The following is a 25,823-nucleotide window of genomic DNA, read 5'->3' as shown; positions in this document are numbered from 1 at the left end:
CCATCAGCCTGGTCTGTGGCTGAACAGAAATCCCCCCTGTGAGAGCGCACTGATCACCAGAGGGCAGCTCCTGCATTGAGCATCTGCCCCCTGGTGGTCAGTGTGTGTCATAGTGACCAGTCATTCCCAGTCTTTCTGCTGTTAGGGTCAGTTTGCATATTACCCTTTTACTATATAGGATAGAGGCCTGGTGCACTGGAGGGGGCCGGCTGGTTTGCCCTGAAGGGTGTCCCGGATCAGGGTGGGGGTCTCACTTGGGTGCCTGGCCAGCCTGGATGATGGGCTGATGGCTGTTTGCAGCTGGTCACACCCCCTTCAGGGTGGGGTCCCCACTGGGGTGCCTGGCCAGCCTGAGTGAGGGGCTGAGGGCTGTTTTCAGGCTGGCGGGCAACTGAAACTCCCAGCCTCTTTTTTTTCTTGCCGGCTGAAAGCAGGTATCTGGGTTTGTTTAACTTCTATAATTGAAACATTGTTGCATCCAGAGCTCAGAGCTGGGCTGCAGCAGGCGGGGAACCTTGGCTTCCTCCATCACCAGGGCAACCAAGCCTCATGTTCACTTCAGCTGCGTGGCTGCCGGCCACCATTTTTGTTGGCAGTTAATTTGCATATCCTGCTTATTAGCCAATGGGAAACCTAGTGGAGGTATGGTTAATTACCATGTTTGTCTATTATTAGATAGGATGCCTAAAGTTATGCTGTGTAGTAGATCTCTCCAATTTATTCATCTGTGTATATATCCATATGCATAATTCTATAATAACATGAAAAATGCATGCCATGAATATCAATAAATTCTCCCACAGCATAAAAATATACCCTAAAATATAAGCATACTATGGACAATATTACTCAGGATACACAGGCAAAGACTTAAATGGAAATATACAATTTAAAAATGTAAAGAGGAAACCTGTACACGGGCTTGATGCCCAGATGAACCACTGAAGACATATTTTGGAAGGTGTGTGGTGGAAAGTGAGGAGGAGAAAGTGTGGTTAGCAAGCAAGGGGATGAATGCATTGCAAAGTTTCCCAGCATCTTAAAATGATAAGTAGTCCTGTATTTGAATTGTTTTAGTATGGGCCACTTGCAAAAACATTCAATATTTCCCTTTTAAGATATAGTAAGCCAAAATATATATATGGAAAGTTCACTAAGTCATTGGTAAATAATCCAGTGTTGACTTTTAATCTAGAAATGACTGGCCAAATTGATCCCAGCCTTTCAGACTATAATTTTCCCCTGCAGAGTACATTGATTGTATCACCTTATTGCTTTCTCTCATTGTTTGTCTTTCTTTTTTTTGTTGTTATTTTATTTTCATGCTGGTATAATATATGACCAGGGATATTGAACTTTTATGATTTTATGTATTTTGAGCTCATAAATTCCCTTTACAGACTGGGACTTTATCTTTTTCTATTCATACTAGAGGCCCAGTGCATGAAATTCGTGCACTGGTAGGGTCCCTAGAAGCTGCTACCACTGGTCGGGGCCTCCCTCCCTTCCCCCAGCTGGCCCGCCCCCTGGTAGAACTCCCAGAAGAACTCCAGTTGAGGGAACAGTTTGCATACTATGCTTTTATTATATAGGATGTTATAAAAAAAAACCAATGCTTTTATTGATGTAGAACATACAGAAGAGTATACAAATCATAATTCTACAGCATGATGAATGTTCAAAAATGAATACCATGGGGTAGTCAGCACCCAGATTAGAAATAGAACATTATTAGTACCCCGAAACTCCACCGCTCTCAGTCATATCTCTTCCCTCCCCACCACTGCCCCAGGATAGTCATTATTCTTATTTCTAATACCAAGCATTAGTTTTGTCTTGTTTTTGAATTTCATATTAATGGAATCTTATAATGTGTGTGTGTGTGTGTGTGTGTGTGTGTGTGTGAGTGAGACCTCTGTTATTTAACACTAGTAGCCTTGCGCACAAATCCATGCACCAGTAGCTCTCTGCGGGGCCTGGCCATTCCACGCCCAATGCCCAAAGGCTCTCCACAGCCCAGAGGCCCATCCACACCCCGGCCTGGCCAGAGGCTCATCCATGGCTGGGTGCGGAACGCTTGCCTCGTCGCCGGGGCATTGACGCAAGCGTTCTGCGCCCGGACTGGCCAGAGACCCATCCACGGCTAGGTGTAGAACACTTGTCTAGTCACCGCAGTGATGAAGCAAGCATTTGCCAGGCTGCTCACACTGCCTGCTCTCAGCAGCCGCCCCCCTAGGACTGGGGGACTTTGGCGGGGCTGAGAGGACTGGGCGCCGCCATCTTGTGGCTATGGGCACCACCATCTTTGTGATGGAGTGATGGTTAATTTGCATATTGCCCTTTTATTAGATAGGATTATGTTTCTGACATTCGCTGCCTGAGCAGTATTTCGATCATTCTAATTGCTACATAGTATTTCATTGTTTGCCTTCCATGATTTATGCATTTTACTATTGATAAACATTGAAGTGATTTCCAGTTTGTGGCTATTATGAATAGTGCTGGCTTTGAGCATTGTAGCTCATGTTATTTGATAAATGCATATATGATTTTTGTTGTGTATTTACCTAGAAGTAAGGTTTCTGGGGCACAGGATATACAAATATTCAGCTTTAGCAAATACTGCCAAACATATCTCCTAAGACAGTGATTGTACTAATTTACATTTTCACAGCAGTGCATGAGAGTTCTAGTTGCACGCCTACACTTTGAATTGTCAGTTTTTTACATTTTAGCTGTTCTAGTAGTGTGTAGTTTAAATTTGAATTTTTCTAATGAGTAATGAGAGTGAACACTTTTCATATCCTTATCAGCCACTTTAATATCCTCTTCTGTGATGTGCTTATTGAAGTCTACCCATTCTCTTTTAGAGTCAACTCTCTTTTCATTATTGATTTGTGGAAATTCTTTATATATTCTGGATACAAGTCCTTTGTCAGATATACTGTATGTATTACTAATATATTTTTCTCAATCTGTGGCTTGCCGTTTCACTTTATTGTTCTTAATTTTAATGCAGTACAATTTCTCAATTGTTGTCCTTTATAGTTAGTGGTTTTTATGTCCTGTTTGCAAAATCTTTGCCTATCCCAAAATCTTTTACTTTATTCTAAAATTTCTAGTATATAAGTTTTCACATTTACATCTATAATCAAGTTGGGATGTGGGGGGTTCGGGAGGGATGGTGTTAAATAGAAGTCAGGGTTTTCTTTTCTTTTTTTCTATATGGATATTTAATTGATGTGCTGGATTACATTACTTCCTCCAATAAGGTTACCTATTCTTTTGGTAGTTTATTAATAGAGTTGGGGAAGCCACTTTAGTTATATTCGGGCTGAGATGATTTGAAACTCTGCCAGTTCTTCCCCTTAATTTCTTTATTTACACACATTTGTATCCAGGATCAGTATATTATATTATTTTGTGTGTTTTACATTTCAGGACAATATTGTAATGTACATCTTATTCTGTTTCTTTCCTTTTTCTATTCTTTTTTCTTCTTACTAAGCATTGTGATTTAAGATTCTACTCTGCTTTAATATGTGAGATTGAATTTAAAACACAGTATTTGGTGAACGAGTTCAGTTTTATCTACATGTACCCTATGTTCATTTCACCATCTCTTTATCATAAGATTTGCCCCCAATTCTTTGCTGCAGTGAGTGTCCTTCAATGTGTCATTTTATGTATCCTTTGCAGGATTATTTTTGTAATGTATTCCTAAAAGTGGAACTGGATTATGGACTATAATACGTATTCAATGGCCGTGACCGGTTTGGCTCAGTGGATAGAGCGTCGGCCTGTGGACTGCAAGGTCCCAGGTTTGATTCCGGTCAAGGGCATGTACCTTGGTTGCGGGCACATCCCCAGTAGGAGGTGTGCAGGAGGCGGCTGATCGATGTTTCTCTCTCATCGATGTTTCTAACTCTCTATCCCTCTCCCTTCCTCTCTGTAAAAAATCAATAAAATATATATTTAAAAAAAAATACATATTCAATGTTACCAAGCACTTCTAAATTGCCCTACAAAACATCATTTTTTTTATATGAAGCTATGAACCTTTCGTTTGCTCCCTTTCTGTGGATGAGCTCTCCAAAGGTCCGCTACCTGAGATTATATCCCAAAATACATTCTTTTTTTTCCTCTTTCTTGTTTCCATTTTTTAAAAATCAAAGTATAATTTACATAGAATAAAACTTACTCTTTTTAGTGTACATTTCTTCAAGTTTTGACAAATGCATACAACTGTGTAACTACAGCCACAATTATATATAAAACAGCTCTTCCAACTTCAAAATAGTTCTTCCTTCCTGAACTTTAAGTTTTTCCTACTCAGCTGCAAGAGATGTTGAAAACTCTGCTGTGCGTTTCATGAACTTTCTTCTTTCTCATCCACTTGTCCTTTGTATCTTAAGGACTCAGCCAACGCCTTGAGGGAGAAGTCACTGAATGTGAGGTCACTTTTCCAGGAATTTTTTTCTCTCCAGATGTCATCCCCTGAAACTCTAGTTACTGCAGCAGCTCTCTGGTGCCTTCAGAGTTGGGTTTTTGGAATTTTATCCAGACTTTCTAGATTTTCTCAAAATGAGAGCATTGGACTGCCACAAGCTATTGCATTATAGGCAAATACCTGAGTCAGCCTAGCTACATTAAACAGGCTCAGTAGGACTCTCTTCCAAATTTTTTTCACTGGTATAGGTCTCAGAGGGTAAAAGAAATGTCATTGTTGGCAGCTATTATTACTCCAAGTGCTCAATCACAGAAAGAGCTTTGTAGTCAAACAACGGACTCCCAATTCCAACTCTGCTACTTATTACTTATATGACAGGGACTCTGAATCTGTTTCCTTTCTTTCAAATGGAGATGATAAAAGCAACTGGCTTTACAGTTTTCTTTTGAAGATTAATGAGATAATAGATCAAGTACCCTGCACATAGTAGGTATTCAATAACTTATAGATATTATTATGTAATATGTTATTTCTCTTGGGGCTTACACTCATCTCTTAGAAATGATGGGGAAGGGGTGGGAAAGCAATACCCTTCTCTGAGCACCCTGTTAGATGTTGTGAACAGTGAACTTGATTGAACTTTCTTTATTCACAACTGTAACAAGACATACACAATACTTTTTTTCCTTAAAAGATCATAGAATTATACACAAACCATCTGAGTTGGCGCGATCTTGAAAAATCTATTCCAAATGCTTCATGTTACAGATGAAAGAATTGAGGGGCCAAGAGTCATTAAATGACTTTGTCAAGGTCAATTCATTCGTTAGTATTTATTTAAGTGACCCAAATTCCCCTAAGATCACATATTTCTTCCCTTCTAAAATACTCTTTGCTCCCATAGTCAACTGTAAATGTAAAACAGAGACAATTCTCAAGAGACAATTATTAATGTTTTATTGTTACTGGCTCATTCTAAAACCCATAGATTTATTTTTTAATATTTTATTTTAATTTCTATCCACACAAATTATGTGACTTCCCGCCAACTAAGACTGAAATAGCTACTTACCATTCCTTTCCCATTCCAGGGATGTGTCCTGTAGCTTTTCTTTCTCTCCCTATCATTAAGAGATAGCCTGCTTTCCCCTCCAATGCATAAGACGGAGAAGAGCTCACAAAAACCCACAGAAAGCAGCTCTTTTCAAGTTTACCAACTGAAAGGGGGCTCAGGACCTCTACCGTCTGGGCACTGGTTGCACAGGTGGCCACGTGCATCCCTGGCCTCTCCTCTATGGGAAGGGCAGGTGACCAGCATCGCCATCACCCTCATGCTTTCCAGCAAAAGCAACACTTTGAGAATCATTTTTTGGTAAGCCCCTTCGTTTAGCACACATTTTAGCAGCGTGTATTCTACTCAAGGACGAATAAGCCTGAATTCCATGTGGACCAAATAACTTGGAAGAGTTTCATGATCACAGAGCATACAGTCGTTTTATAAAAGCCTCTACCTCACACCAGGATTCCCAAGGGCTCCTCATGGGACACTCTTTCCCCAGATCTTCCCATGGGTTACTCTTTCCTAGAAATGTATTTTCACCCTAGATGTCTCCTCTTCGTACAGACCATCCCTCACCATCCAACCTCCAGTGGCCCTCTATCACAGAACGCCGAGGTATTTACTCACTATAGGAAACATGTGTGTCATCTGTACCCCACCAGAATGTACACTCTGTGAAGGCAGAGTCCTTGCTCATCACAGTGTCCTAGTCTGGTTTAGGATAACCGCATGTGGGCATGTATCCTTCCAATACAATCATCAGGCTGGGTTTCAATAGTGGCTTCGCTACTTACTTGCTGGGTGAATTAAACAAATGACTTAAATACAAGGAACTCCTCAGTGCTTATCCTAAGATAAAAGTGTGTGTCTCACTAGGTTGTTATAGTGGTCAAATGAGATAGATGTGTGCAATGGGCTTAGAACAGGACCTTAACGCACAGTAGCTATCACTATGTCCATAGACCATATTATTTAAAAAAGAGTCATGAAGGTATATAAATATTAAAGTTGAAATCAAAGGGTCCTAATTCAATCACATAAGGTAAATTTTTAAATGAATGAAAATCGGGTTCTTCCTGTTGGCTATACAAAGTTATTCATTTTTATAAAGGATCCCTAATTCAACCTGTGTGATAACTCCCTGTTATAATAAATGATCCTTCAAGATGGCCTCCTTCACCCAACCCCTTGGTATCCATTTGGAAAATGCTATCTTTCTGTGAACACTTGTGATCAGAATTTCAAAGTAGAATTTTAAACACGTTTTACAACTACGTAGGTAGTGGCAACGTTTTCCATTTGAGTCATCCAGGAAAGTGCTACTTTCTGTTTCTTGGGCTACTGAGTGGCTTTGGCTGGAGGCACCCTGAGGGTTTTCAGAAAATCACAGCTCTTGGAGGACTAGGAATCTCACTGGGAGGAGAGAGAGGCCTCCTTTCCTTTATCACACCTCGATTCTCCCGCAGTGAATAAATGTTCATACAAAACCCAAACTCCCCCACATACTGCTGGCTCAAGCAAAGGAGCAGCGACTAGCCCCTGGCTGTTTGTCGCTGGCTGGGAAGGAAGACCCACTCATTTGCCTAATTCAGCCCAGCTCGCTCGCTCTCTCTCTCTCTCTCTCTCTCTCTCTCTCTCTCTCTCCCTCCTCTCTTCTTTCATCGAAAATCGAGGTCTTTCCTTCCTTACCATGTCCAGTCTCAACCAGGCCTTGCCTGTAGAGAATTTTAGCGACTACCTCTGAGCCAGGTCAGCCACAATCTGTGTGTTGGCCAGTGAATTAAACCCTGTGGACTAACAGATCAGTGAGTAATGGTTCACCAAGGCATCTATTTGAAGTTGTAAGCTAACTGGCGGGAGAGAAAGATCTTACAGCAAGGGGTGAGAGTTTTATTAACTTCCTGGCCCTTTGATCCTAAATCTGAAAATAGAAAGGAAAGTATATCTGAAGACCAACTCCACTCTTAGCCACTTTGCCATTCACTTTATAGTTTCTCTTAAAAGCCTTTCAAGATTTGTCTCACTAACAAGATAGTTCCTAAGCATATATACAGACGCTATAGACCAAAAAAATGTTTTTCTACTGATACCATTTTCTTCCTCTATTTTTTCTGTATTCATCCCCAAGTTTTAAAATAAAAATTTTGAGGAAATAGAAAGCAGGGAAAGGGAAATTAGGCAAATAAATACTGACCCTTTCAGTGTTTGGGGAAGGTGGAAAAGTTGGCATTTGTGCTACCTGTCACTACCAGAACCAATAAGTAGAGAAAAGGATTGAATCTTTTCATTTTGTTTTGTTTTTTTCTTTATTGATTAAGGTATTACGTATGTGTCCTTATCCGCCCCCCCCCCATTGCCCCCACACCCCACCCCTCCACTCATGCCCTAACCCCCCTGGTGTCTGTGTCCATTGGTTAGGCTTATATGCATGCATACAAGTCCTTTGGTTGATCTCTCCCCCTTACCCCCATCCTCCCCTACCTTCCCTCTGAGGTTTGACAGTCTGATCGATGCTTCTCTGTCTCTGGATCTGTTTTTGTTCATCAGTTTATGTTGTTCATTATATTCCACAAATGAGTGAGATCATGTGGTATTTATCTTTCTCTGACTGGCTTATTTTGCTTAGCATAATGCTCTCCAGTTCCATCCATGCTGTTGCAAATGGTAAGAATTCCTTCTTTTTTACTGCAGCGTAGTATTCCATTGTGTAGATGTACCACAGGTTTTTAATCCACTCATGTGCTGATGGGCACTTAGGCTGTTTCCAAATCTTAGCTATGGTGAATTGTGCTGCTATGAACATAGGGGTGCATATATCCTTTCTGATGGGTGTTTCTAGTTTCTTGGGATACATTCCTAGACGTGCTGTTCATGGGCGCTTTATTCAGATGGCTGGAGATCTGAGAAGATGGAGGAATATGTGTCCTAAAGACCGTCTTATATCTCATTTCAAGCCAACCTTTTCTATAGGGAGAAGGAAAGTGTAGGTAAAGGGTTTGGAATTCAGAAGAAAAGTAGGTAAGGGGGTTGGAATTCGGGGAAAAGGGTGAATCAGATAAAAGCTGCAGTCTGGCGCTTCTGCTAGCATCCCTTCATCTGCTGACTGGTGATTCTTTATCTGTGTCCTGGGCTGCTGACTAGACGTTCTCTCCCTGGAGCACACTGAGTTAGATACCATCTTGGTTGCTTGCAGTCCTCCTGGGGCACAAAGGTTGCTGGAACAATGGCTTTCTAGTGCATTAATCACCAAGCCTATTAACTGTATAACCAAAGCTAAAAATTTTTAACCTCTTGAGTTCCCCCTCAAAGGTACTGTGAATTTTTTCTTTACAAACTTCAGTGTCTTTCTGTGTGTTCCTTTACAATCCAGACGGGTCACTCCTTGCTCTCTTCTGATCTCCTAGCCTTCACTGCAGTCTGAGGGTCAAGGGTGGGAGGCGTCATGGGGTGGGTGCTATCATCTGCACCAGCATTCCAATGGGAATTTTTTAAGGTGCAAATTCCTGGGCACCTCTGAGGTGTGTCCCATATATTTTGGTGTGTGTATGTTTTTTTAAAGAAACATCCCTGGAAGATGCTGATATGCAGCCAGTCTGAGAATCCCCATTTAGGGTGACAGCACAGCATAAGTGCCACCAGGCCAAGTACAACGGCTAATTGCTCCTTGTTGTATACCCTGTTCTTGGCACATAGGGGGCACTAAATCTATATTTGTTTATACATTTACTCATAGGAACACACTTTGTAATTTGTCTCATCTAAATTCCATCCTCTACTACTCTTCAAATCACTGAGCAAGTGGTTCTTAGTTGGGGGAGGGGGCAGGGAAGGAGCCGAGATGGCTTTGGGAAATCAGCAAAAGCTAGTGAAAGCTTAAACACACAAAATTTGGCCTACAGTTTCGGGGAATTCACAATCTTCCCTGAAACTCGTTCATGGTTTCTGTTTATTCATTCGCTCAATATTCATTTTGTAATGCCCTACTGGGCGCTGGCAGGGGGACTCAGAGCTGAAAGGAACCAGATTATGAACCAGGTTTAGGCAAGCTTTCCAGTTGGGGATGGCTCACGGGTTTTCCTGTCCCCTTCTCAGATTTATAGAAAAGGCCTCCAAAATTTGGCCCACGGTAGAAGGAAAGGAATTTAAATGGGATTTGGAGTTCTTACTGCTTTCTGGCTTTGTAACTTAGAAGTATAATGATATGTTTTATCACTCTAACTAGATTTCTGGCTCTGTTAAGGCAGGGCCCATATCCCTGTATGCTAAGCAAGGTACATTAGCTGCGTCGGCAATACAATAATTGGCGCAGGCGTTTGGGATGAGTAGGAGGAGATGGTAGGTATTCAGGGAAGGGAGCTGAAGGTAGCCCGAGTGACTCCTCAGAGTAAGGAAAGGGTGGCACCTGGATTTGCTGACAAATTTAGGAGCCCCGATTCCTAGTTTGCAAACCAGCCTTCCTCAGATACATACAAACCATAGGTAACACACCAGGCAGGTTTTTGTTTGATTTGTTATTTGTTTGTTTACCTGTGAAACCTGAAATGAGAATCTAGGACTCCAGGACCAATCTCTAGCAGTACTATTTCGAGCCAATCCCTTGATCTCTGTGAACTTCGATTTTCTTCCCGTGCAAAATGACAGAGGTGGGGGTAGGGGTGGGGGAAAACAAGGTATGATCTTAAGATCCAGTTGAGACTCACATTATTCTACTGAATGAAAGGCAAGCATTAAAAAGCCAAAGCTGCAGTTCCCACACCCATACTCATTTGCATCCCTTGTAGTATCATGTTGGGGCAGGTTTAGCAGTGTGATTGTGACTTACTGTCACAGTTATTATTTCTTTGGTCTAATGTTAAATATTTATTGCTGTGTTTCAAATTGCAAGAGAGTTAACTCTAGATTTTCTACTAGCATATTTCTATAGTTATGTTTAACCCTCCAGTACCTCCTCTTCTACCAACTGGTCGAGTCCCTAACCATCAACAGCACTTCTGGCAAAGCATAGGGTCTTTGAAGTCTGAAGCTTAGAAGGCTTGAAGGTTGAGCTTAGAGAGGGGGTGTCCTTGACCTTGTTCTAAGGCATTTACCTTGGACTATTGGCATGTGTAGTACTCTCTGTTTTGTATTAACTATACCACCTTCTCTGCCCTATTATTTAGAATAATTTAGCGATTGATTCTGTAACAATTGTATTATTTTCTTTAAAATGCACAATATATATTTATAGCTATGCCTCATTTCCCCTTTAAGTTCTAACACTAGCACATGAGTAAAAGTGATATTTTATATTGTCTATATTAACAGAAGTTCATTCTCTTAATTATGTTTCCATTTTCCTTTTATTCCAGGTATCATTAAAACATTCCAAGTTCACCCAATCCAATTCCACAGGGATTGGTAATCAACAAGAAGGCTCAGACGTGGATATCTGATTGCTTAACCGTGAGTAGAGTTTATGTGACTGGGGGCAGGGTTGGTACTCTGCTCTTAGCAATTATATAGCCTCTCTGCCTGATTCTTGCACCTAAGGATGCATTGAGAGAAGCCAAGCTTTCTGCAATGCCCCTCATCATTTATTTACCAGGCAATCTATCAAGTTCGGAAGGAATTGTTTTGTAATATGTTTTTTTGCTTTATTTTTTATTTTTTCTTGCATATATAATATCTTAAGCAAAACAGTCCCCCTTCAACAATGAAGTCCTTACTTCCTGCAAAGAATGCTGATGACTTGAGGTAATGAAGAGAAGATGAGTCAGTTTTTCAGGGGGTTAGCTCCCTTTGCACAAACACTGATGATGTCAGGAGTATTAAGTACCCCTCACTTTCGACAAATTCTTCTCAGCTGGGGGAGAACTTCTACCAGCAGAAAGTCTACCTGGGGAGCAGGAAGAGGGGATTTTAAAAGACAAGGGATGGAGAAACTAAAGGAAAATTCACTTGTTCACAATTTTACCAAAGTGGGCATCAGTAGGATGAAAGTTTTTTAAGGAATTTAGCATGGTTCTCAGGCAAATATTGTTTCAGGATTATATCAGTTACACCCTGTATTAGTTTGCTATGGCTACCATAGCAAAATACCACAGACTGGGTGGCTGAAACAACAGAGATTTATTTTCTCAGAGTTCTGGAGGCTAGAAGTCCAAGATAAAGATGTCAGCAGCCCTGGCTGGGTGGTTCAGTTGGTTGGAGAGTCGCCCCGTACACCAAAATAACGTGGGTTTCATTCCCAGTCAGGTCACATACCTAGTCTGTGGATTCGATACTCAGCATGTGTATGGGAGGCAACTGATCGATGTTTCTCACATCAGTGTTTCTCTCTCCCTTCCTATCTCTCTCAAAATCAACATAAATATATCCTCCAGTGAGGATTTAAAAAAAAAGTCAAGCAGGTTTGTTTTCTTGTGAGAGCTCTGTCCTTGACTTACAGGGGGCCATCTCCTCCCTGTGCCTTCACATGACCATCCCACTGCATGTATATGTCAGACGTCTCTCTCTCCAAATTTCCTCTTCTTAAAAGACACCAGTCATATCAGGTTAGGGCCCACCCCAATTGCCTAATTTTAACATAATCACTTCTTTGAAGACCTGATCTCCAAATACAGTCCTGTTTTCAGCTGCTGGGGATTAAGACTTCAACATGTGGATCTGGGAGGAACACAGTTCAGTCCATAACACCCCATCATCATTCTTTCACGAGTATGCTGATGTTTAGTATATTGCACATGGACCTCTCTCTAATTCTCCTCATCTGAACTCCCTTAGCATTTATATCACTCTCAGAGCATTTGTCTTTTCTGCAGTTTGTTATAGCCCTTTGTATGTAAAGCTGTCATTTCCCATCGACATTTCATAATTTTTGAAATTGAAGAGTGTGCCTTTTACATTTCTCAGAGCACCAGAAGAAGGTGGTATACAATAGACATTTAATAATATTTATGAAACGACTGACTAACTGAATGAATAAATGAATGGATTAGATGAAGCCTTTGAACTACAATTTATTTGCTTTAAGACTATCTCTAAGTGATTATTAGTGGTGCTTTCCCTTCACTTGCCACCCTTCTGTCCGCACAACAGGTAGAAATAGTCAAGGTCAAGGCTGGAGAGGGCCGAAAGAAACTTGATTAACTGATGGCAGGAGAGTTACTGCTCTCCTCAGAGAGGTAGGCAAGAGACAGAAAATAGCAGGAATTTGCCCAGATAAGGTCATTTTCCTTGAGGAGACTGTTTGGGAACCAAGAAGGAAGAGCAGTGAGTTTTCACTGAGACTCATTGAATTTGAAGGGACATCCAAGGACATATGTATAGAACATAAGAGATATGCAAGTCTGAAGTTCAGGTGAGAACTAGAGACAGAGATGTTCACAGTCAGAACCTACACTTAGGAATTAAAATCATGACAGTGGGTGAGGCTACCCAGAGAGAATATGTGAAGGGAGAAGAGCTGTGGTTTAGAAAATGCCACCAAAAACTGTACGGAGGAAGTTTCACTGATAAATGACAGAAGAAAGAAATCTCATTTTTTTTTTTTTATTTTTACTTTTTTATTGATTTCAGAGAGGAAGGGAGAGGGAGAGAGAGATAGAAACATCAATGACAAGAGAGTCATTGATCGGCTGCCTCCTGCATGTCCCCCACTGGGGATCGAGCCTGAAACCCAGGCATGTGCCCTTGACTGGAATCAAACTCAGGATTCTTCAGTCTGCAGGCTGACACACTATCCACTGAGCCAAACCAGCTAGGGCAGGAGAAAGAAATCTTCAGGCTACTTCTAATGTATATGTCTATCTATTTCTCTCTCCTCTAATGTCTTGGTCCTGTTTTATTCCTTCTCCTTTCCTCACTTCTGTGGGATATGCCTCAAACCATTCTGGGGGGCTTACCCTACCCTTCTAGCTAACTCCACTCATGAGCATGTGTTTGGCTCCCCAGCTTCCTCTCCAGGAGTTTCACACATCAGTACCTTCCTTTGGGACCATTTTCTTCATCAGCCAATGAGAACTGATCAGACTGGACTGTGGGAGAGGCCCAGGACTAGCCCTTTAATGTCCAAAAGACAGAAGGCAGGTCCTTCTCAGGGTCAGGTGCCATGGAATATTGTCTTGTCCAGACAGTAAAGAGGCAAGTTGGGGGAAATGTACCTCTTTTGCTCCCTGAACTTCCTCCTTAGCTCATTGGCGCCTGCTAGTCTCTCTGCACCACATGTGCTTTAGAAGAAGCACTGGAAATATTTTAGGGTTCACAGCATGGCCAGAATGGGGGCTAGTGAGTATAGATGGGCCATGGGTCATGACAGCCATAACAAACTTCTCTCTGGGCTCCACCATCTATTGGGGTCATGTTTACCCCAGCACTGAATTTCCCTAATTTTTTCTCCTTCCAGTGATGCAAGTAAAAAGGGAAATGATAATTGTTTCTCTTTTATTTTCTAAAGTTTTATCTCTTTTCCTTTAAGTTCTCTCCTTTCTTTTTTTTTTCTTTTTCTTTTTCTCTCTCCTTTAGTTCTCTTTTGTTAGCAGAAACCCTTGATCTTCCTTTGGATTATCTGATTGTTAGCAAAAGAGGCTATCAGAGGTCTGGAAGCTTCCTCCTCCTTGTTGGCATAACCCCACCCATTTTTTAAATAATGAACTTGGAGATATCAGCTCTTTCAGGTACCTTCTTCTCTACTTTCCTCTTGGTGTTCTTTGAGTAGCCAGGGAAAAGATGCCGGTTTTCTCATAGCTACCCAAAATGTCAGTGACACCTGCATCAGTGATTTTCATGCAAGTTGTTATTTACCTACTAGTATAAGGAGAAAAGAGAAATTTTGAAGTCAAGAGAAAACAGTTCTGCAATCTATGAATGGCCGAGGTGGGGTGTTCCAAATGAATGGTGGCCAGTGGCCAGCATAGGTGCCTCCGACTGTGTTTCATTAATTTCAGCCAGCTAAAGGACTTGGAGAGAAAGGTCATTTTCCTATGAACATTTAAAAGAAGTGTTTTGAGTTGTGTGAGGCTTTGCCCTTGTTTTAGAACAGCATAAATGGGAGATTTTTATTGTCACTATGGGCCAATATTTTTGGAGTCCCTCGAAACTCCAGATGGAGTGGAAAGAGAAGGTTTTTTTCTTCCCTTTTCCTTGAGTTTTGCTGAACAAGCCTTCCTGGACACCCTTGACAAAGTGTTGGGTCTTCTGTTTAGTGCAAGTGGGCCAACCCTTGTTAGAATAAGATAGAAAGGGGTCTTTCTCACACTAAGAGTCTTTTCTATGAGTTTCTGATTGTGGTTGTAGAACAAAGCTCATAGGTGAGAAAGCCTTGAATCCACTACTTCAGCGGTTCTCAACCTGTGTGTCCCGACTCCTTTGGGGGTTGAACGGCCCTTTCACAGGGTTGCCCAAGACCATCGGAAAACACATATATAATTACATATTGTTTACAGTAGCAAAATTACAGTTATGAAGTAGCAACGAAAATAATTTTATGGTTGGGGGTCACCACAACATGAGGAACTGTATCAAAGGGTTGCGGCATTAGGAAGGTTGAGAACCACTGCACTACTTCCTTAAGAGTCTTACCCCAAGGGGACTGCTTTCAGATCTTTGTCATGAGGCAAAAGGAGGAAAATATACAATGGGCTCATGTGAGGGACTGAGAGGACCTGAGGAACACGGCGGATTCCCAAGGTTTCCTGCCATTCCGGAGACCTTCATAACAAAGAGGGTAAGAGGACATTCCAGCGTCACCACATACTGATTTTTAAACTTTGGCCAAATGATGGCATTTTCTGGCCAGGGAATTACACCTGGCCTTAAGAGGCACCTCCATGAAAGCACACACCCCTGCCTAGCATGGCTACTGATGGAGAGAGTCTGTGCCAGGGTGGACACGCCGAGGTGGGAGTCAAAGATAGCAGGGAGGAAAACAGGCGGAGTGCTTCTAGAACTTCCAGCCTTTAGTTCCAATAAGCACGAGTGAGTGTGCCGTACAGAGAGATAGAATGGCTGTGCTGTATAGTTTTCAACCCAAACTATCAAGTCTTATCCAAGATTCCCACCGTGAAAAGTTTGTACAGTTAAAAGACACAGACTCAACTGCTTCCAAGCTCTGCTTTGGGATGTTCAACAAAACAGAGCTGTGAACATCTTGCACTATTCCGTGCAACAGACCTCCGGTGGGATGAAGTAGAACAAGCACTCAATCCGGGTAGGAGAAAAATCTGAGACATTTCCCTCCCCACTATTCTCTCTATCCCAGGTCCAACTTAATGTCACATTAAATCTAGATTTTTTAAATGAACATTTACTAGAGGAGATGGCAGAGCTGCATTCCCTGAAATAGATATTTTAGGCCAAACTTATTTCGTAGGGTTTTTTTTTTCCTCCTCCTTTTTGCTAATTCAAAACAAAACGTCTATCATTCACTCTAACACCAGCCTTTAAGAGCTGGAGACAAATGGAGTCTGAATATTCACGCCCTTGTGGTACAAATGAACTGTGATTTCAGGATGCTGGCTGTTTCTCTGACAGGGGAAAAGAGCGGTTGACTAGTTTAATATTTTTGGCTGAACACACTTTGTTCAAGAGGGATGGAAAAGGCCAACATTAATATTGAGTCCTGTTATTTAATGACCCAAAATGATATACCATGAAGTGGAGCATCCTGAGTTTAGGAAAAAGTGTGTTGATCATATCCAGAGATGCAGGGGTGGGGTAGGGTGAGGGGTGGGGGGCGGAAGGAAGGAGTGCTTCTAAAAGCATTTTCTCCCAGTTCTTCAAAGAATTCCACTCATATGAATGTTAGGCCCATGACTGTGAATCTGATTCCATCACAGACTTACAAACTTTATAAACATAAAGACATTTGTTACAATGAGAGACTCTGGGGACACATCTAACTGCCTCCCCCAGATTGCTTGCTAATGGTTTAGAAATAAAAGATGCAGTTGTAAGTTAGGGTTGTCGGGGAGACTTGGAACCACTATTAGCACCATCTGTCTTTTTTCTTGTTCTTCAAACATATATTCAGCCACTCATTAATTTATTCACCCTGTATTGAATTGGACCTTCTCCAACCCAGGTGCTATATTAGGTCTGGGCTGCATTAGCAATTCTAGTATTCCTTCGTCCTCTCCTATCAAATGGACTCTTGTTTTGTTCAATGCAATGGAAAATTTGGTGAATCCAATAATGCATTCATTGACGTAAATTGTGATTTTTGATACTTTTATTTGTTTTTCATTGGCCTCATCTTGGCAAAGAGTCATAATATTTTAAATTTCTCTGCCCCCTCATCTACCTATCATACTTAATTATGTGGTTTGTAGGCAAAATACTGCAATGCACTGGCTATATCTGTAATTCTACTTTTCTGAAAATAGCTTTGAAGAATGATGCATAATTGCCCCTGATGCTAGGTTTTCTAAATTCTGGTTTTCATGAAACATTTTTTCAAAGGGGAGATATAACTGTAGTTTTGAAGTAATTGAAAATTAAAGTCAAAGTAAGGGTGCTGTGATAGTTTTATGGAATGCTCGTAAGAATCAAAGGTGAGAGACTCAAAGTGGATTTGCAACGAATCCAACGGAGCTTGAGCTGTAGGGCCTTTCCCTTGGTCAGATTCCTGCTGCCTAACTTTTTACATTTCATAGTGTGTTCTCTTTCTTAAAGAAGGCCTCCCACGTCATCTTCAGGTCCCACAAAAGCTGGGTCTGCCCTGAGACGGACACAAACAGATAAACTTAGATGATTCAGCATAATGTCTATAGGTAATTAAATAAGTAAAACAAATACTTGGTTAACACTGTGACGTGTAAATTGATTTTTTACGGTTTTAGAATGAATTCAACTGGTTTTCTAAAGCAAAACCCACTTAAATGAAATAATAACTCAGTTTGCCAAAGCACAAGTGGACATAAACAGAACACTAATTTTTACTTCATTTCTAAGCATCAGATATGAACACACCCTAACATGGAGCAGGCCAAACCTTCTTAGGAAGGGGCATTAGTAGAGGAGCAGAAATCCTTCCAGGCGACCATGATCACTTCATCCTTGCGCTTCTAGCCACAATCTGCCCTGTATTATGCATTTGCAGGTCTTGTGAGATGGAGCATAGGACTGTGATTAGAAGCACAGACTCTGGGGGCCAGGCTGCCTGGATGTAAATTCTAGCTCTACCATTTACTAGATCTGCAATCCTGAGCAAAGACTCGCCTTCTCAGGGCCTCAGTCTTTTTATCTATAAAATGGAAACAATAAGATTGTTATAGCCCTAGCCATTTGGGCTCAGTAGATAGAGCATTGGCCTGCGGACTGAAAGGTCCTGGGTTCGATTCCGGCCAAGGGCACATGCCTGGGTTGCGGGCTTGATCCTCAGTAGGGGCCGAGCAGAAGGCAGCCAATCAATGATTCTCTTTCATCATTTCTCCCTCTCCCTTCCTCTCTTAAATCAATAAAAAAAGATATTTTTTAAAAAGATTGTTACAAAGATTTAAAACAATATTCATAAAGTTGTTAGGAGTGGGCTTAGTAAATAGTAAATGCTACATTACCATTGCATGAATAAGTAAACTTCTCCATCTGGACTGTAACCCGCTAAGTGTTCACCGTGAGTTCACCCTAGCAACCCTGCACAGTGCCTGGCCCGCCCCATGATCAGCCATTAATGAAGGACTCCCTAGACCAGGGGTCACAGACCTGCAGCCTAAGGCCCACATTGACCTGCAAATCTGCTTCCTTTGCCCAGCATAGATTTTTTAAAGTTGTCGTTGAATGCTCTTAGGGATGCACACATTCTTCATTTCCCCATAGGCCACCACTCCCCAAATATTGACCACTTTGGTCCTTGAAAGCATTTGAATTTGTCATCACTGGTGTAAAGGAATGAACACGTGTGAAGATGCCTACAGTTATGGCCCCTATATCGGGAGCAGGGAGATGGTGCCAACAAGGGGGTGCCATGTGAGCCACTTTCACCCCTGAGGCCCTGCCTGCAGTGTTCCAATTGACCTAGCCACCCCTGTATCTATACTGAAAGTCACAAAAGAGAAATAAAAAGTGGATAACTTGAATTAGAACCTGTTTGAAACAGAGATGTGTGCTTCCTAATGTCAGAAGATCATTTTCATCATGGACCGAGTTGACGGAGGCTGTATCGGTCATGACAAGCAAGACCATGCTGGGGTCAGGAGCAACTCAAAAGCTCAGTGACTTAAACAAAAAAGGTTTGTCACTCATGCTTTCTCTCTAACATGGATAGGCGAGGGTCTCGAGTCCATATTGTTGTCATCTTTACTTGGGCATCTCAGCTGAAAGCTGCTGTCTGGGGATATTGCTGCTCACTGCAGTAGGGAGAAGAAATCTCTGAAGGGTCTCACACCAACAATTAATGGTCTGTCCCAGAAGTGATATGACACTTCTGTTCACAGTTCATTGGCCAGGACTAGTCACTTGGCCCCAGCTGACCACAAGGAGGCCAGCAAGTGCCATGCAATAATGTGCCCAGAACAAAACAGAAACATAGGACAACCAGCACTGATGTCACAGCTGTGGCATTATTTGGAACTTGGATTCTCATGCCAGAAGCTTTTCAGTAAGTTCAACTCAGTCAATATGTCCAAGTATCTATAGAGGCGCAGCAAATAACCCAGCACTGTGAGGGGGTAGCAAAGGAGATGTAGGCCCTGACACAGAGTAGCTTCAGATTTGCTCTGGAGGAGATGTTCTGAACATTTGAATAACAAAGCCGTATAGTATGTATCACCAAAAAGAACAGCAATAGCAATGTTGCAGTTGAAAGAGAGGATGGGTCTAGAATAAAGGTAGGACTGAATTAGACTTTAGAAAAATAGATGGGATTTGCAGGAGTGGAGGGCACTTTGGGTTACAGAAGAGAGGAAGCAGGAACAAAGGCCCAGAGGCAGAAATGAGGGCTAGATTATTGCAGGATGGAGGAATTGTCCTGGCTTGTGTTAGCATGTGAGGGTGGGGTAAGGAGAGGAACCAGGTGATGGATACAGTGGTGGAGCTAGTCCATGGAGGACCTCTGAGGTCTACTGAGAAACAGGATGGTGGCATGTGGAAGAAAGATCATCCTTCTTCTCTAAAACCAAACCAAGAGTCCCAGATGCCCAATAGCTTCCCAGACCCACAAGGCAGTCACTGAATGGACACAGTAGTAAACCTTGGGTTGCTCCTGATTCCAGTTTAAAGCTTCTTTGATCGCTTCTGCTACTAAGAAAGAATATTCAAGTTCAAGTGAAATAGCCTCTCATTGCTGGGGTCAATTCAGCCCTTCTACTGTTTAACATCTGTTTTTGAAATTGAGCTGAGACCCTGACTTAAATCTGTTTAACTTAAAAAGCAGCAAGGGAACATCTTGTTTTCATGAATGTCCAGAGGCTGTGTGTCAACAAATAAAAGGTCTGTTTGCGGCATTCAAAGTGGAAGAGCTGGTTGTGAGATGTTCTGCCACTGGGGGAGATTTATTGTGGACTATTTGTTTCTTGGAATCATGAACCAAAGTTTGAAAAAATAAGTGGGCCAGCTTCGCTTAAATCAGCAAATTTCTGCTTGATGGTGGGTGAGAAGCATGCTTGTACTGTCAGAAGGTCCCTGCGCTGGATGGCTTCTAGAAAGATGCCCCACTCTGCCTCCTACTTGAGCTACGTGAAGATAATGCCTAACGTGAATTCGCTGTCAGTATAAATTCCAGCCGACAGCAACTGATAAATCATTACTTTTATATTACTCACATGGGACCTGAGGTGGGAAAGAAGGGGTGAGAATAGTTCGCCATCCCGCAAACCTGTCTGACTACTTCACTCCTCACCCTCTTCTTTAGGAGAGAAAAGTGGAGAGGAGTTTGATTTATCAGCACCTAGAAGAGTGAGTGTCTGGCACATAACAGAGTCGATATGTATTTGCTTAATGAGTACAAACTCTGGTCTTCATGCTCCCTATGTGAATGCACATCTGTACGTGTGTTCATATCATTCCTGAAAGCTATTACTACGTATGTCTTATTCTAGCCCCCCCAAAGCTACTAGGTCATTCCTGTCATTCTCTCTCATCGCAGTTTATGTTTTTCCTTATGTAACCCTTATCCCAATGTGTATTCTGTTTGTCACCTGTCTCCACCATCAGACTACCAGCATGATAAGGGCAGGGTAGTCGTAGTCACAACTTATGTGCCCCACCAAACAATGTGGCTGCTACGTGAGTGGTACTTCAAAACACTTGTTGAATGTTTTTAATGAAGTTTTCATTATGAAACAACCAAGTTTTCATGGTTGAGCCTTAACCACTCTTAACTATATATGAGTTTAAACACAATGAGAACAACAGGGCTTATAATGTACTTGAAGATACAGGGGCCTTTTGTGTGATGACATACATTCATTTGACCATACACTCTACCAAAGGTCATGGTGGGGTGGGTTGGTCTAACCATCTCTATGTTCTCAAAGTTGTCAGGCCATATCTGCCATTATAGCCGGCCCAGATTAATGCCATAAGGCGTGGCAATTTAGGATTTATTTTCTCTCAAATAGTTAACTAATTGCTAGTGGAATTAAACCTATAGCTTCAGCCATATTAGCTAAATTTTGGCCCACCAAACCAGCCAGTAAAGGCAGTGAAGGATCTCCGGTCAGAAAGATGTTTGGGGTGCCAGCGGGGAGGGCAAATGGCTTAATATGTACATTCATTTGTCTAGAGGTCCCTGTACACCTTTCTAGAGGTCACACAAAATACAAACATTTCATCTTGAGTGGGAACAAACTGAATTCACTTGCTCCATTTTTGCTCTGGCTGCCTGTGTAGACAGGGTTGAAATGGGAATGATTTGTGAGTTCCAAAGGCTCTCTAGAGAAATGCTCATTAGTTTACAAGAGGTGCTATTCCACAATAGTTTCTTGCTTTGTATACTTGAAAACATTCCCAAAGAAACAAAGTTGGATGCAGAAAAAATAATGAGAGAAAAGAAAAATAATACTCTGAATTCTGAACAATTCTACTTTAATAGATTGATCTGCCTGCCAGCTGGCCACCGCGTTGACTACTTGTAATATATACTTTTGGTAGGCCACATTTAGTTCTTGGAACTGTTTATATTAGACTGCAGAAACTTAATTATTCTAAAATTGGCAGAACTCACTCTGGTTACTTAATGCAAAATTGCTTAGTCATCTTTATACATAGTGTGGACAGCATTGTTTAAGTGTGAAAAATTGGGAAATGCAAATGTGCTCCAAAGAGATTTTAGGTCAGGTAGAAAAACAAGAAGGTGACATTTTTCTCAAGATGCTTAACAGGTGGTTGCCACATGTTTTAATTTGACAGGCTAGGTGACTGCTGAAGTCCTTGATTACAGTATTTTTCTGTTTTCGTTGTGGATTTTGTCAGAAGTAAAACGCTGCCGCGGTTGCTGCTGCTGCTTCTTAGATTGTACTCTAATCCTAGATTTTTCAAGGTCATGGTTTTCCAGCAAGAGTGTGAGGAGCTCTAGCTCAGCCGTCAGAACAGCTTTCTTGTTCTCAGAAACAAACAAGGATGCCATGTCAAGCCGGTTGTCACAAAGATCCCCCTTTTTGTCTCTTTTGATTTGATTATGTATCTTACCATACTTGAACTATCTGCCTTTCAAATAAAATACAGATTCATAGAGCTTCAGCAAGCAGTGGGCAGGCAGAATGAGTTTCTTTCTCGTATTTTCAAGTCTGAAGTGGCGCCGAAGGTCTCCAGTTTTTCCAGGAATGCCCATGGCCCCATACTCTTCCTGTGACCTGGGCTTGGGCTCCTGAGAGAGATGGTGAGAAAAGATAAAAGTCCTATAGCCAATGGGTAGTGACACGGCCTGGGAAGGGTAGGTTCCCAAGCAAACATCCAGAACAGGGCCTTCTGTTTCTAATTACAGAGCATGGTTAGGGAGCCAAATCAGGCAACACTTCTTTAGAGACTGATGGAAGCATTTAAATCAGCTCTGAATGTCAGTATTTTCTAATTATGATGGAGGAGTGGCAAGGAATCTCCAAAGGCCTGGGAAATTTGGGGTGTTTCAGATCAACCCTGATTCTTTCAGTTTCTTATTCATCATATGTCTGCTTTGTCCTTCTTTCTCTTTGAATGTCCCAGAACAAACATATTCCCCCTGTCAGTAATGCCTAATACCCCTCTTCCTGAAACCAGAATGTCTCTCTAGGAGAAGGCTCTTTCCCACTAGAGCCGTGGTCTGCAAACTACGGCTCACGAGCCACATGCGGCTTTTTGGCCCCTTGAGTGTGGCTCTTCCTAAGCCTTAGGAGTACCCTAATTAAGTTAATAACAATGTACCTACCTATATAGTTTAAGTTTAAAAAATTTGGCTCTCAAAAGAAATTTCAGTCATTGTACTGTTGATATTTGGCTCTGTTGACTAATGAGTTTGCCGACTACTGCACTAGAGGAAAATAGCAATCCCAAATCACTACATAAAATGGAGCTCCATAGCGAACTGCCACCATCCCCAAGCTTACAAAGAGCTCAAATGGGGATGTGGCATTTTGATCATGTGATAGCAGAGTTTGTCTGTTTACCGGTTAAGTGCATTGAATAAGGACTGCCCTGGAATCCATTTCCATTCGATAAATGTGAACCAAATGCTGACTATAAGATATAACAGTCAGATCTTTGAAGGATTACAATCTTCTAGGAAAGACAGCTCTGTCCTTAGTAATTAAAATACAAGCCACAGATTAAGTATTGCAGTAGAAGTATAATGTGTGTATCAGGGCAAACTCATGTCAGATAGCCTTAAGCCTATACTGTGAGCCATTCCTTACATGAAGAATAGTCCAGGAATCCCCAAACTAACAAACTGCTGAAATGACCACCTAAATGATTCATGTGAAAACAAAAAGGAAGCAGTCTAGGTGCTTTTCAATTTATTATTTGACTGCTGTGTAAATATATATGTTTAAATTATGTATCTACTAGGGGCCCAGTGCACGAAATTCGTGCACTGGGTGTGTGTGTGGGGGGAGTGTCCCTCAGCCCAGCCTGCCCCCTCTCACATACTGGGAGCCCTTAGGCGTTGACCCCCATCACCCTCCAATCTCAGGATCGGCCCCTTGCCCAGGCCTGACGCCTCTCACAGAGGCGTCAGGCCTGGGCAGGGGACCCTCATTTCCCCCCATCACTGGTTCTGCCCCCAGCCCAGGCCTGATGCCTCTGGCCCAGGTGTCAGGCCTGGGCAGGGGACCCCCAGACCCCTCCGATTGCTGGCTGTGCCCCTTGCCCAGGCCTGATGCCTCGGCCAGAGGCGTAGACCCCCATCACCCTCCGATCGCCTGATCGGCCCCTTGCCCAGGCCTGACGCCTCCGCCAGAGGTGTCAGGCTTGGACAGGGGACCCCCATCTCCCCCCAATCACTGGCTCTGACCCCCGCCCAGGCCTGAGGCCTCTGGCCCAGGAATCATGCCTGGGCAGGGGACCCCCATCTCCCTCTGATCGCTTGCTCCACCCCCCGCCCAAGCCTGATGCCTCTGACCCAGGCTTCAGGCCTGGGCAAGGGGACCATCATATCCCCCCAATCCCCGGCTCCGCCCCACACCCAGGCCTGATGCCTCGGCCAGAGGAGTTGATCCTCATCACCCTCCGATCACCAGTCACCGGATCGGCCCCTTGACCAGGCCTGAGACCTCCGGCAGAGGTGTCAGGCCTGGGCAGGGGACCCCCCAGCTCCCCGCGGTTGCAGGCTCCACCCCTGCCCAGGCCTAACGCCTCTGGCTGAGGCGACCGGCCCGGACAGCGGGGACCCGCAGCTGCAGCGGCCCCGCAATCGTGGGCTTCGCTTTAGGCCCAGGCAAGGGACCCCTAGCTCCTGGGACTGCCAGCTTCGACCGTGCCCAGCTCCCATCGCTGGCTCCTCCCCTACTTCCTGCTATCACTGGCCAGGGCGGAAAAGGCGCCTGATTCTCTGATCATGGCTGGGGGGCAGGGCAAAGGCGGCCCTAGGGCCGCCTTTGCCCTGCCCCCCAGCTCTTAGCTCCCCCCTGGGTTTCCGATCACTGTCAGTGGCAGGGGGCTTCTTCCTGCTTTCCCTTTCGCCTCCCTGCATTGTGCCTACATATGCAAGTTAACCGCCATCTTGTTGGCAGTTAACTGCCAATCTTAGTTGGCAGTTAATTTGCATATAGCCCTGATTAGCCAATGAAAAGGGTAGCGTCGTACACCAATTACCATTTTTCTCTTTTATTAGTGTAGATTATGTCCAAGGAACATAATGGATAATGTCTCTTGGTTTTGTTTCAAAGCTTTTCATCTTAAATTATAAAGTCCTAGAAGATTGTCTCTAACTTGCTTCATGATACCAATAAATGCACAATAAATGCATTTGATGACCATGATGAATAGATGTTGAAAAAATTTCACTAGGGAGTAATTAGTCCCTGATCAATAATAACATATCCTTCATGTCCAAAATGTTGCCTTTGACAAAGTACCTTCAGGACATACCTTTGAGTTGTTTCCAACAGTGTAAATGGATTTGCATTCGGCCATCTAAGCTCCCTCACCTTGCCGTAATCTTGTATTAACAAGACAGCTGACTAAGGCTCTGGATCTTATTTTTAATCACAATTGGAAGGGTTAGTTAAAAAACCAGTCACAAAAAGCAGACTCATAGGTACTTACAGCTGAGTAGACCAGAAAGGCCCAAGGGTCATGCACAAGCATAATTGCTATTATGTAAAATATGACAATCCCTGTACCATGTTTATGATTGATAAAGACCTCTGACCACTGATTTTTTGTTCCAAATAAACCACTCTTAGGCCTTACTATGCAACTTGAAGTGTGATCTCTCTTCAGACAGGCTCTGAACTTCTTTTGCATTTGCCAGGCATTTCACTGTCTTCGTAGCCAGTGCCCAGTCACAGCGAGATTGACCCTCAACAGGAAAAGAGATAGGTGACTAATGATGGTATTAGATGATCACGCCCATGCTGTGAGTGCTGACCTGTGCCACACCACACATTTTATTCCAGCTTTTCGAGGAGATTATAAGATCTTTGAAAACAGACACCACGACTTACAGACCTTCATGCCTCTGAACTACATAACATTACTTCACACAGTACAATCAAGCCTTATAGCAGGACTATCCAACCGAACTCTTTGTAATGACATAAGTGTTCTCTGTACTGTCTTCTATGGAAGCCACTACACACACATGACCATAGAGCACTTGAAATGGACTAATGAAGCTGAGGAACTGAATTTCTAATTTTATTTTATTTTAATTAATTTTAATTTTAATTGCTTCATGTGACTAGAGGCTACTGATTGGACAGC

The 25,823-nt window shown here is 42.6% G+C and overlaps 1 protein-coding gene across 5 annotated transcripts in view; it reads left to right on the top strand.

Annotated features, from left to right (window-relative positions):
- CALD1 (caldesmon 1) overlaps window positions 1–25,823 on the top strand; it is a 204,679-nt gene that overhangs the window by 56,078 nt on the left and 122,778 nt on the right. For all 5 annotated transcript variants that reach the window (XM_036328628.1, XM_036328636.1, XM_036328634.1 and 2 more), the window contains one exon: window positions 10,859–10,952. The gene's annotated coding sequence lies outside the window, so the exon portion shown is untranslated. Of the gene's footprint in view, window positions 1–10,858; window positions 10,953–25,823 lie in introns of those variants that run through there.

The sequence above is a fragment of the Myotis myotis genome, unplaced genomic scaffold (assembly GCF_014108235.1).
Source record: "Myotis myotis isolate mMyoMyo1 unplaced genomic scaffold, mMyoMyo1.p scaffold_m19_p_11, whole genome shotgun sequence".
Taxonomy (NCBI): domain Eukaryota; kingdom Metazoa; phylum Chordata; class Mammalia; order Chiroptera; family Vespertilionidae; genus Myotis; species Myotis myotis.
The sequence above is the reverse complement of the archived record's forward strand: the minus strand, read 5'-3'. Positions and strand labels throughout refer to the sequence as shown.